General features: G+C 42.9%; 1 protein-coding gene across 7 annotated transcripts in view; it reads left to right on the top strand.

The window, feature by feature from the left end:
- The window catches only part of C3H4orf19 (chromosome 3 C4orf19 homolog), an 84,980-nt gene that overhangs the window by 456 nt on the left and 72,624 nt on the right, over positions 1-11,900 (top strand). The window contains exons 1-2 of one of the 7 annotated variants that reach the window (XM_070264009.1): positions 29-161; positions 2,406-2,479. The exons of 1 other annotated variant lie outside the window; for it this stretch is intronic. The gene's annotated coding sequence lies outside the window, so the exon portion shown is untranslated. Of the gene's footprint in view, positions 1-9; positions 269-2,405; positions 2,480-11,900 lie in introns of those variants that run through there. 5 more of the 7 variants (XM_070264010.1, XM_023638243.2, XM_070264008.1 and 2 more) reach the window with 5 other exon arrangements.

Here is an 11,900-nt window from a genome sequence, read left to right as displayed (position 1 = left end):
TGACACGCCGGCCCAATGACGGCGCCGGGGCGGCCGCGGCGAGCGCGGCGGGCTCCGGGCGGCGCTGAGCCCCTGGTGAGTCCCGCGCGGCCGCCCGAGGCCGGCGAAGCCATGGGCGCCGCGACCCCGCCGCCACCGCCGCCGTCGCCGCCCCGGCCCAGGTAGGGACCGTCCCCGGGCCGCGCGTCGGGCCCGCCGCCGGGAGGACGAGGGCTGGACTCCCGCGGAACTCGGCTTTGTGGCATTATTTCCCCAACTTCTCTCGCAGGTCGTTTTTATTTATTTCCTTTTGGCTTGGGGAAAAAAAAAAATGGGGTGAGGCCATTCTCAGTTTGATTACTTCGGAAAAGTCGCGTAATTTAACACAGGCACCGAAGGAGAGGAGAATCCAAGGATAGGGGGTGGGGGAGGACCTTGACGAATTCCCCAAGCTAAAAGACCAAGACAGTTTGTAAAGCTTGGCATCTGATTGGAGGAGGAAACACTTTTGTTTTTAAATCCCTAATTAATGAACTTTCAGCAGTGCCTGAGAACTTGAATTGGAAAAACTGCAAGAGATTTGCCCCTTATTTCTAATTCCCCCCTTCCCCGATTTTTAAGTATCTGAGTGCTCTTGAATAAAAAGGAAATGGAATGCGACTCGCCACTGTTTCTTAGAAATGTCCTTGGGTCCCAGGATTTGCCCCCCTTGGGGTGCTGGCGCCCTGGGTGGCGGTGGGTAGGGGTGAGGAGAAAGAGTGCAGCTCGTGTTGAAAGAGGGTGCCAGGTGCAAACGGCTAAATGGTCACAGACTGTTTGCTGAATATTTAATAATTAGGCAAGCATCTATCTCCCAGGTCGATTTCTTGGGTCTCCTTGACCTTGGCAGTCCTGGTGAGGTGAGATTTTCACAAAGCAGCACTGAAGAATTTTTCCAGTGATATAAGACAGAAATCATTGTGTTTTTTCTTTTCCTCCAGCGCTGTAATGAACCTTAAAAACAAAACAAAAACTCCCTTTAGTAACTTAGTACATTTTATTTTCCATTGCGGTATAGATGTTTGCCCACTAAATTTACAGGAAGTCAAGTGTTCCATGAGGTGGTTCAAATCTTTAAAGAATGGGTGTTTGTTTTCTTCCTGTCACTATGAGGGAATTACTGATGGCACTTTTCACCGTGGATTTTGAATGTCCTGGGTGATTGTAACTAAGCTATGGTGAGGAGTAACAGTTGGAGAAAAAATGAGAAGCGTGAGAGTTGAAAGAAATGGAAAGTGGTCGCTGCTTTTAAAGACAATAGCTTCTGTATTTGCCACTTATTCCCACGTTTATTCCTCCAGTTAATCTATTTTAAGAAGGAGGAGACAGATGTTAAAACCTTTTAAGGATAAACACCAGTGGCTTTAGACCACCTTAGCAGTCATGAGGCAGATCACTGAAACAATAATCTCAAGCTCTAAGTAGAGTTCTGGAGTTATCTGTATTTTTCTAAAGTGTGAAGAGTCAGTTATAGGAAGCCCTGAGCACAAAGGAGGAATGGAGCAGACGCTGATAAAGGAAGACATGGTTCGTCTTATTTCTCTTTGCTCACTTTGTGTCCATTCTGATCTTGTTCTTTGATTCAGCAAGTATGTGGTAAGTGCCTATCTCATGGCACCTGGCCCCAGGGCCTGATTGTCTGTGGTTCTAAAGTTTTAGATATCTAATGGCATCTAAAGATAAGTGTGGCCAATTTAGCTATGTTCTAAGAGCTTTTGCATATCTGGAATTTAAAACAAAACAAAAACTTGTGTATCAACTAAATATGTTCGTTAGCTTAAAAATGGAATGATTCTCCTGGCTTCCCACCCAGTGCCTTTCTGAGCCTGGAAACACAATCTTGCTGAGCTCTGGCTAGAATCCATTCCCAGCCCAGGGGCAGAGCAGGTATGACCCTCGCTGCTCCTGGAAGTGCCCAGCCCTTGGTACCCCAAGAGCCCAATGACTGTGCCTTTTGGAATGATCTCCAGTTTCCAAATAACTGAATACCAACCTCCCAGTAGCTGAGTTTCCTCCACCTGGACTGTTTCAGATTCCCCTAGTTCAACAATTTTTCCAGTAACCCTGAATCTTGGACTCTTTTTTGGGTCTTGGTTGAATATTACCTAGCTCCTGCCTATTTTTTTCTCCTCCTCCCTTGTTTGGTCATTAGATTGATTATCTGTTTGCAGATAGACTTTTTAGAGATCTGGAAAAAAGCAGTTGATAGACTCATCCTAGAGGAGGGCCAGCCTCAAACCTTCGCCTGTCTACAGGTTGGACAGGTCACCCGATAGTAGCCTTGCTTAGTCTGTTTACCACCTGAATGCTATTTAAGGGAATAAAGTGAGAGTGAAATATTTTATCTGCTCACACCCTTTTCACCTGAGAATATCATGGTCCCACAGAGATTAGAATCTTCAGAAGGACTGTATATCATCGGAATGACTCTGTCTGAAAGCATATTTCACACACCCATCAGGTGAGTATGTGTCCTGAAGCAGATACTTGTAAGAACTCAAAAGACTGACTCAGTGTCGTCAAGCATCTTAGAAAAGATGCTGCTGAGCTGTAGTGAATATTATTAGCATGAGACAAAAGGAATATCGTGTCTCAAATTTTACCCCACGCAGTGAACTCTGTTCTATTCAGTGTACAAGTGGCTCTCCAAAATAAAACTAACCCCTGACCTGGCCTTGGAGACCATGTGAGTAGACCAGAGACACCAGACACTCGACGAAGTGCTGGGGACACAGTCTTTAGAAAAGCCACTGGAAGATTTTAAGTAGAGCAGATCTGTAGTTTAGAAAGTTCACGCTGACGGCAATGAGGAGAGTAGAATGGGGAAAATACAAGCACGGCAGCTGCTGTAAAAACCCATGTGAGAGGAGAGAGGGTGGTGAATTGACTCAAGATATTTAGAAAGGGAGCAGAAGTATTTAGGATATTAACTCAAGGAAAATGTTAGGCGGCTCAAGTCTCTGAACTTAATTTACATGTTTCAAAATACCATTGTTCCAAGGTAGATAACCACAAGCTGAGTTTCATTGCAATGCTTTCCATACCGGCCACAGTTACTCTAGGGCCCCACGTAGTTTGTTTCCGTCACAGAAAAAAGTTTTTGCTAAAGAATGAGCCAAATATATTTCGGATTTCCAACACCCTAGTGCTTCTTTACGTAGACTTAGATATGTACATCTGAAGGCCGAGTTAAGATAAACTGTTGCCCTCATAGTGTGTACACATTCTCTGACTTAGCTTACCTCCTTCTAGGAATAAAAATACCGAGTTTTGATTATGTAACAGTAGTGGAAGTGGGCAGAACAGCCTTTTTTTTTTTTTTTTTAAAGTTGGCCACAATGCTGCCTGCTGTATGTCACAAAAAAGGCTGTGTTATATTTGCAGGAGCGCAGCGTTAGAGTGTGTACTAGTGGTGAGAGGCACTGAACAAGTTACCTTAGTTACTGACTCACTGCCACGTGTATAGCTTTTAAATACAGCATGTATTTGCATATATTTGTAATTCACTTGTTTGCTAGTCCCAGAGTTGATCTCTACACACAAGAGTTTTGAAGTTTCTTTTAATTTTGGTGTTAAATCCTTTTCCCCCATTTGATAATGGAGCACATATCTTGGGTCTTTTATGTGCAATAAATGCAGATTTGATTCGTACTTTATGGCTATAAATCAGTATCCCTCTTATCTGATGATCAGACAAAACAACCTCAGTCCTCCAGAATATTGTATCGCAACCTAGAAATAAATCAGAGAAGCCCACCTGCACCTGCGAATAGTTGAGAGTCACCTACTTAGATTCTAGAACTTATATGGCATAATTTATCTTTTGATTCCTAAGGAGCTTGGCCATCTTGGTTCCTGATCCACAGTAAGGAGGCCCACATTATAGGTTTGGTGTTGGGCTCTTATGATAAGTGTGAAATGTGGTCACAACCAGCTGCTAAACAATGAAGGCAATATAATGAAGGTTATCTGTGATTAAATCCTAAATCTATAACCAAAGGAAAATTGGGTTCAGAACTATCTGTTGGCAAGGAAATAAGTATCACACTTTGGAAAAATGCACTCTCAGTCCTTTTTTGAGCTAGAAAAGACCTTAAAAGTCATTTGGTTTAACCTCCTTAAATTACAGATGAGGAAACTGAGGCTTGAAGAGGTTAAATGATGTGTCCAAGGTCATATGGCTGCCCATTGGAAAAGCTACTGGGACTAGAATCTGAGCATCCCAGTTCCCAGTTCAGTCATCTTCCTACTACTGACCACAAAGTGCAAATTTTAATATTATAGAAAATTCGTTTTCTGTTAAGTACCTTTTTCCAAAAATATTATTTATGGAGAAATTACTTATATGTACAGTGTCTGTTATCTATTGCTGTGTAACAAACCACCCCAAAACATAATCACTTAAAACATCGGCTGTTTGTTTAGTTTATGGCTCTGTGGATGAGCATTTTGGGCTGGGCGAATCTGTTGGTGTTTTCCAGGCTTCCGTATGCATCTGTGGTCACCAAGCTGGCTCTGCCTCTGAGTATTGGCTGACCATCGGCTGAGTCAGCCCGGGAGCAGCTGGGCCTCATGCCACCCACCATTGGGCAGGCTCACCTGGGCTCATTCACATGTTGGCTCAGCATGGTTTTAAGAGGGAGCATGGAAGCAAGGTTCCTCGAAACCTAAGCTGAAATGGACACAAGTTGCTTCTCCTCTAGTCTATTTTAAAAGCAAGTCATGAGGTCAGCCCAGGTTCAAGAGGAGAGACATAGTCTTTACCTTTTGATGGGAGGAGCTGCAGAGCCACATCAGAGAATGGAATGGATTCAGAGAGGAGTGGAGAATTGTGGCCATTTTTGCCACCTGCCATGTTGGCAGAGCACTTTATATAACTTACCTAACTTAATTCTCACAACAACACTAGAGCTTAAGGCAGAATTCCTGTTTACAAGAAACTGAACCCCAGACATGTTAGTCTGAGTTAGGCAGGGGTGGCAGCTGGTGAGTGATGGAACCAGCACTGGAACTCAGATCTGACCCGAAAGCCGTGTGTGTAACCACACCACAGCTTTGCTTCTCTGCGTGATGCTGCAGAGAGATGGTATTGTTAACTATCATACAGCTCAGAGTTTTGTATGAGCAAAATTTTACTTTGAGAATCATTTTTCTTGATTTGCGTGCTAAAAGGAAGTCAAAAATAATTGTGCCTATGAAGAACGTATGGTCTAATTTATATGTGTGTGTGCACACAAGCTATTTAAATAATAAGATTTAGAGTAAAAATAAATTAGATTATCAGAGAAGCATAAGAGGGGACAAGAGGATGAGCTTAGGGGAGCCAAGAGAAAGACAGATTTGAAAAGAACAGTATCTATTTATTACTATCTCGAAAGACCTTCTTATCATTTATATAAAAATAGGTAATATTCCCACTATACAGATGAAGTTATTTACCCAAGATCACACAGCTAAAACATGAAAAAGATGGCATTTAAACCCATGTCTTCATGTCTCCAAAAACCACCCCCTCTCCATTTGTTTTCCACTAAGCCAGTAGGCTTTGCTCCTCAAAGTGGGGTCCGTGGACCAGCAGCTGGATGGTCACCTGGGAGCTAGTTAGAAATGCGAGTCCTGACTCTATCTCAGATCTATTGAATCAAAATCTGCATTTTAACAAGGTCCCCAGATGATTCCAAAGCACAGTAATGTCTGAGAAGTACAGCACTAGAGGGAGTGTGGGAAATACAACTTGGAATAACACGGGTGGTGGAAGAGCCTTCTAGGCAGGGAGCTCAGCAAGAGCATTGGCCCTGAGGCTGGAGTCTGCAGGAAGTGGAAGAATTCTTGGACTGGAGATGGGGCCTCTTTTTGGAGGAGAGGGGAATAGTGTGAGACCTGTAGGTAGAATCACCATGGATCCTGAAGAAGTCTGCTTTTCAGGAAGGTCGATCAGGCAGCCCCGAGGGTGGCCTGGACAGGAGAAGACAACCCAGCTGTGCGGTTTTGTTGTCGTCTAGGTCTAGGCATGCTGTGAGAAAAGCTCAGACTACGGTATGGATAGTGGAAATAGAGAAGAAGTCCCCTCTGGGAGGCATCTCAAAGCACATCCCGCAGGACTTGCTGCCAAATTGGATTCTAAGGAAAGAGGACGTGAAGATGGTTCTGGACTGCCAAGTCCTGAATTGCGTTTCCCAACCTTCAGGTTGAGATATTATCTTTGCTTTTTTTTTCTTTACTCCTGAGAAAGAAGATGCTTTTTGGTGGTAATGGTGGTTTTGATTTTTTTGGTTGTTTTAAGGCAGCTTCCCTCATTCCTTCAAGTTGTAGTAATTTTTCAACTTTTGCTAAGAGGCAGTTCAAACGTTAAAGTCCCAAATCTGTGTGCCCATGTTAACCTCCTATAGAGAGTGAGAGAATGTTTTTTGGCAGGCAATTAATTATAATGAGACCGTTCTTCATGTAGTTCTTCAGTTTACTAGAATTTCTCAGCTGCCCTGTGACATCTGTATAGGTAGGATTATTGTACCCCTTTCACAGTTAAAGACACTGAGACATAGTGGCGTCACTCAGCCAAGATCTGAACCCAGGTGTACTGACTCAGAGCCCAGTCTTGTACCTGTCCACTGATACTCTGCAGGTTATTTATTTGGTCTTTGGAGGAAATTATCAGTCTGATCTGTTTTTAGTTTGGGGTTTGTTTGGGTTTTTTTCCATATACGCTGTGCCAAACTCAGAAAGGTACTTGAAAGTTTATATTGGTGATTTTGAAGCCACTATTTCATGGAAACTCGAAAATGCCTCATAAAGCTGGTTTCCTCCCTGGCCTAATTTCTTATTTCATTGATTCCATATGTTGATCCCAATGGCAACAAACCACACTTTATATTCCAAATGATATGAGTTATTTTGCAGCCTTTTCCGTTGATTCTTTGAAGGATAAAAGGATTTTGATTTTTTTCCAAGTAAATTTTTAAGCCTGTTTCTTACACAGCTAAGCTGAGGCTTTAAAAATGTCCTTAGATTACAGAATCATGACCTGGAAAGGGGCTTCACTGTTTGAAACACCTCATTTTATGAAAACCGAGGCCTGGAGAGAGGAAGGGGCTTGTTCAAGGAAACCCCACAGTCAGAGGCAAAAGTGTGGCTTGCAAACCTCACTTCCAACCCCGGTTTCTGCACTCTTTGACTAAGGACTTCAAAGCAATTCCTTTCCCTATTGTCCTGTTTCCCAGCCTCTGGTGGGCAATGTGGCGAAGTTGGGAGAGCTCACACTTTAAAGTCAAGATGACCTGGATTTAAATCCTGGTTTGCTAGCTATCTAGCGTGTAACCCAATGCATTTACTGCTATAGTCATTTCTAAAGAGAATCATAAAACAGTTAATTGGCTAGACAGTCAAGATTTAGTTCACAAAGTACAGATTATATGCATTCTCTTTTTAACCTGACAGGACAGGTTTTTATGATTCTCACTGGGATTTGGTTTTGCTGGAGGAACCCAAGTACTCTAGGAGTGGATGTAATAAAAGCTTCAGAGATACACTGCAACCCAGGCAAAGCCTAGCCTCCCAGGGCCACTGATGGAGGCCTGATCCGCCTGTAGTAAAGCAAGTTCAGACAGTTTTTGATGCTTCGCCCCTTTTCTCTTTTCAATGCTAAACAGCAAGTGTTTCCTGGTGCTGAAGCAGAGGCTTAGTTGTGGCTGTGGGGAAGTGAGCCTGGAAACAAAGGAAGGTAGAGAAGTCACAGCCCACTGGTATGGAGACAGTGAGAGGGTTTTTTTTTTTTTTTTAAATGCCCTGCTAGACTCAAAGATTTAATGGGGCAAAAAGATTATGACTTTTATACAATCAAAAAAAAAGCTAAAATAGCTTTAAAGAAAGTAAAATTACTGAAATTGCAGCCCTTGACAAGCTGTTGTCCTATAAAAGTTAATTAGACAAACACAAAGCAAAACAACCAAACAAAAACTCAAGAATTCGCCACCCTCACACCTTCCAGGGCCGCGATGGCAGGTGTGACTGGGTGAGGCACACGTACATGCACACACGCGCCCATAAGTCAGGAATCATCAGGATCATCCTCTCAAACAGACGACAGCATCATACACACATTTGGTCCCATTAAATCTCTTTACACACCTCTGTTAGTAGGTGTTTGCCATCGATTTAGTTTATGTGAGCCCTTTGTAAAGAAACTTGGGCGGGGGTTGCATTGTCTTCCATCCCTAAGCTGTTTGGTCCACTGCATTTCTTGAGTGAGTCTCGGGAAGAGCAAAAGATGTGACCTGCTCTCCCAGAAGAGACCAGGATGAGGGCTGAACTCTCCTCAAGTTTGAATCCTGACTCTGCCTTTTGTTGTGAGACCCCAGGAATTCCCCTTAATCTCCCTGGGTTTCAGTTTCCTTATCTATAAAACTGAGAGGCTAACTAATTGCTCCCCGCTGTGTGTCTGCACTTAGGAAATGTTGAATAAATCTGATTCCCAGCCTCTGTGGCCTTCAGTTTTCTCAAATGTCAAATGAAGGGTTTGGACCACAGGGGCGCCGTGGGGTACAGGATAGAAGGAAGGGACAGCGTGGAGGGAGGTGTTCAAGTGACACATTTCTCATCTCAGCCAACCTCACATTTACCTTAGATAAAAGCCACATGAAATAACAAGGAACTTCAAACTTAAACACATGGGATTTCCCCTGAATTTCTAACTACATATGTAACTTTCCTTGTTACACAATTGTCTACTTAAATATCTGTCCAGGGGTAGTTTTAAATGCTTCCTATACCTCAAGCGTGTAAAGAACTTTGGGGAGAAGTGTAGTAACAATTCTCTGTTGGTATCAGTGGGAAGTGGGGAGGGTGCCAACAACTTAGTTTTGAGGAAACAAAGTAAAAGTGGGGTTCTTTGAGAAAGCAGAACTTATTACATGCTGAAATGGTCATTGTGTAAGTATTGAGACTCAAGGAAACTAAAATACAGAGAAATGAGAGACGAGGAAGGTGGCTTTTCCTGGCTCTCCTTTCCATGAAGGATTTTCACAGTTGGCGTTTGTAGTATTTAAAAGAGAAGGCCATTGCCTTGCCTTTGGTATTTTATATATTCTCCATCCTTCACTTTCTGAGTTTAGTTGGATTTTTAAAAAAATATTATAAAGTGTTCACTGTGGAGAACCCATTCCTAGAACCTAGTGACATAAAAAGATGTTTTTTTCTATTAATGCTGTGTGGACTAAAATCTAAACAGTCTCATGGGTATCAGTGCGTTAACCATACAGATGTATCACTCTCCAGTCCTGTAGGACTGCAGGGAGGAAAGTACTGGGCGCTCTGAGGGCTGGAAGGGAGGTGTGACCTGGTCTGAGAGGCAGGAATGGCTTCCCTGAGCAAGGGATGTCCAGCTGGGATCTGAAGGATGAGAGGGGTCCTACCAGGCAAAGGGAGTCACAGGAGTGGGAATGTGTACATCATGCTCACACATCCCCAGGTGGCTGTCTTCCGGGAGATGTCTGAGTACCCGGAGAGGCAGGCGGAAGCTAGACCACACAGGGCTTGGTAGGCCACAGACTATAATCTGACCTCAACCAGTCTGGTCCTTCTTATTTAATTAGGGTTTTTTTAGTAGATGTTGGAACCTCTCAGTATGTTGGTGGGTAAAGGTCTCCCTCACAGCCTCACTCTTGGTCCAAAAGCAAACCTCAGGCTTCCTTCAGCCCCACATTCCAACATCGATTAGTAAGCAGGAATCAAAACAATCGTGCAGCCTGTTTGGTAAACTTGGTGAAGTCCCTCCTTCTGTTCCGTTGGTTTCTCTATCTTTCATGGAAAGTTCATTAGAGGTGAATGTGACACTTCCAGAGGCAAGAGCTGAGCTAACCTAAGAGTTTAATTACAACAGCAGGAATCCTTTGAGCAAGCCACTGGACAAGGTGTTTTTCAGAAACAAGCACTGGGAACCGTTGGGAAGGGCACGAGTTACTGGATCGCTACCATCTACCATGTTGATGCAAGGGTGAGAGTGCCTCTGTGCTAGTTCTAGCCAGTCCACACATCTTATACAAGACTGATTTCACCAAGGAAAGAGAATTTCTAACATTCGTTTGCTAATTCAGAAAGTCTCTGTGTTGACTGGAGGTAAAGAAGCTAACCTACCTGTAGAAACCACCGCTGGACTGTAGCCTTCTGATAACATTCTTACTAACCATCTCTGTGGTGTGTATCCCTGATTGGGGCAGGTAATTAATCTACATCTACATCCTAGGGTGCAGATTAAAAACAGTTATAAATCCTAGGCTGTCTATCCTGACGTATGTCAAAGTGGATTATAGACAATACAACCATTATCAGGCAATGGTCTTTATCTTAAGAATACTGAATGGCTACTGACGGTTTTAAACTGGGAAGTAATAAGCTTTGCATCTCTAGCTGCAGTTTGGGAAACTGGAAGGCAAGACTTGGGGAGAGAGGAGACCAACAAAGGGGCTGTTGCACAAGATATTGTTGAATCTCCACTTGAATACAGTGGAGCTAGTTAGATGGAGAGAAGTGGGTGGCTTCCAGAGATAGGTGAAATCACCAGGACCTGGGGATGGATTGGAAATGGGAAGTGAGGAAGTGTCAAGACTGAATTTTAGTACAGGATGTACAAGGAACTTTGTTGCAGTGTTGTTTGTGATTGAAAAGAAAAAAGAAACAATTCATATGTTGTCAATATACTCTGGTTAAATGAAGTATAATTTATAGACACAAAGCAATACTCTGCGCTGATGAAAAAAGTGAGATGTATATTTGATGACATGGTGGAACCATATCCAGGATATAATCGTAAATTTTTAAAAATTTGTTGAAGAAACATGCACTTAGTGCTCTATTTTAATACAAATAGTAATGATTATAATTAGCACTTAACTTAGCAATAATAATGATTATAATTAAAATAGCTGGAAGAAAAGATTCCTAACTGATTATCTGTGAGGCGGAGATATCCAGGGATATTTGTAATCTACAATTGACATTTCTGTTCTGTGGGTTTTTTGCAACTGAGAAATCCAATTTTACAGAAAATGACCAAATACCCTACTTGTGTCTTAGAAACTCCTGATCATTCTATCTCAAGTGATTACTCCCTCTTCTGAACACACAGACCACATTCATTCCAAAATGTTAGATGCAAAACGGGCCTTAGAGGTCATTTAGTTTGATATCTCCATTTCACAGATGGGGAAACTGAGACCCAGAGAGGTTAATGGCATGGCCAGAGTCACAAAACCCTAAATAAATAGCGGGGCCAAGAGTAGGACCTTAGGAATATGCTACAACAAGCTAAGCCTCCTCTAGCACTCACTGTATCTGTGAATAAATTTTGGCTTTTATTGGACTGTCAAGTGAATAAATTTGTCTTTCTCCTCTAGTGAATTGTATGCTCAGACTCAGAGTCAGTGTCCAGCCTCATGCTCAACATACTGTAAAACACTCATTAAAGCGATGGGCAGACTTTAGTTACACTTTAGATCCGAGAGGCAGGACTACAATTCTGGGAGGAGAAAGACTCCCACGCTTGGCTTACACTCAACACAGCTCAACTCTCTCTCTTCTGCTCTCTCCCACTCACACACGCAGTAGGAATAAGTGAGGGGCACTTGGCTACGTTGCCTAATTGGTTATGCTGGGGAGATGTACTTTGGGTTTGCAGTGCAGGGAGTACCCTTTGCGCTGCAACAATACACCAATATCCTGAACTTCCTAAAGGAAATGGCATCGCTATCGATGATATTTCTCATTTGTTGATAATGTCAGTGATTTCCCACAGCTGTCTTCAGGACTCTCACTTCCTATGACTCCCATAGGCTCTTTGCACAGAGTGTGTTTCAAGGACTGTTTCTTATCTTATAGAAACACAGCCAACC

The sequence above is a fragment of the Equus caballus genome, chromosome 3, assembly GCF_041296265.1.
Source record: "Equus caballus isolate H_3958 breed thoroughbred chromosome 3, TB-T2T, whole genome shotgun sequence".
Taxonomy (NCBI): domain Eukaryota; kingdom Metazoa; phylum Chordata; class Mammalia; order Perissodactyla; family Equidae; genus Equus; species Equus caballus.
Note: the sequence above shows the minus strand (reverse complement) of the source record. Positions and strands in the feature narration are given on the sequence as shown.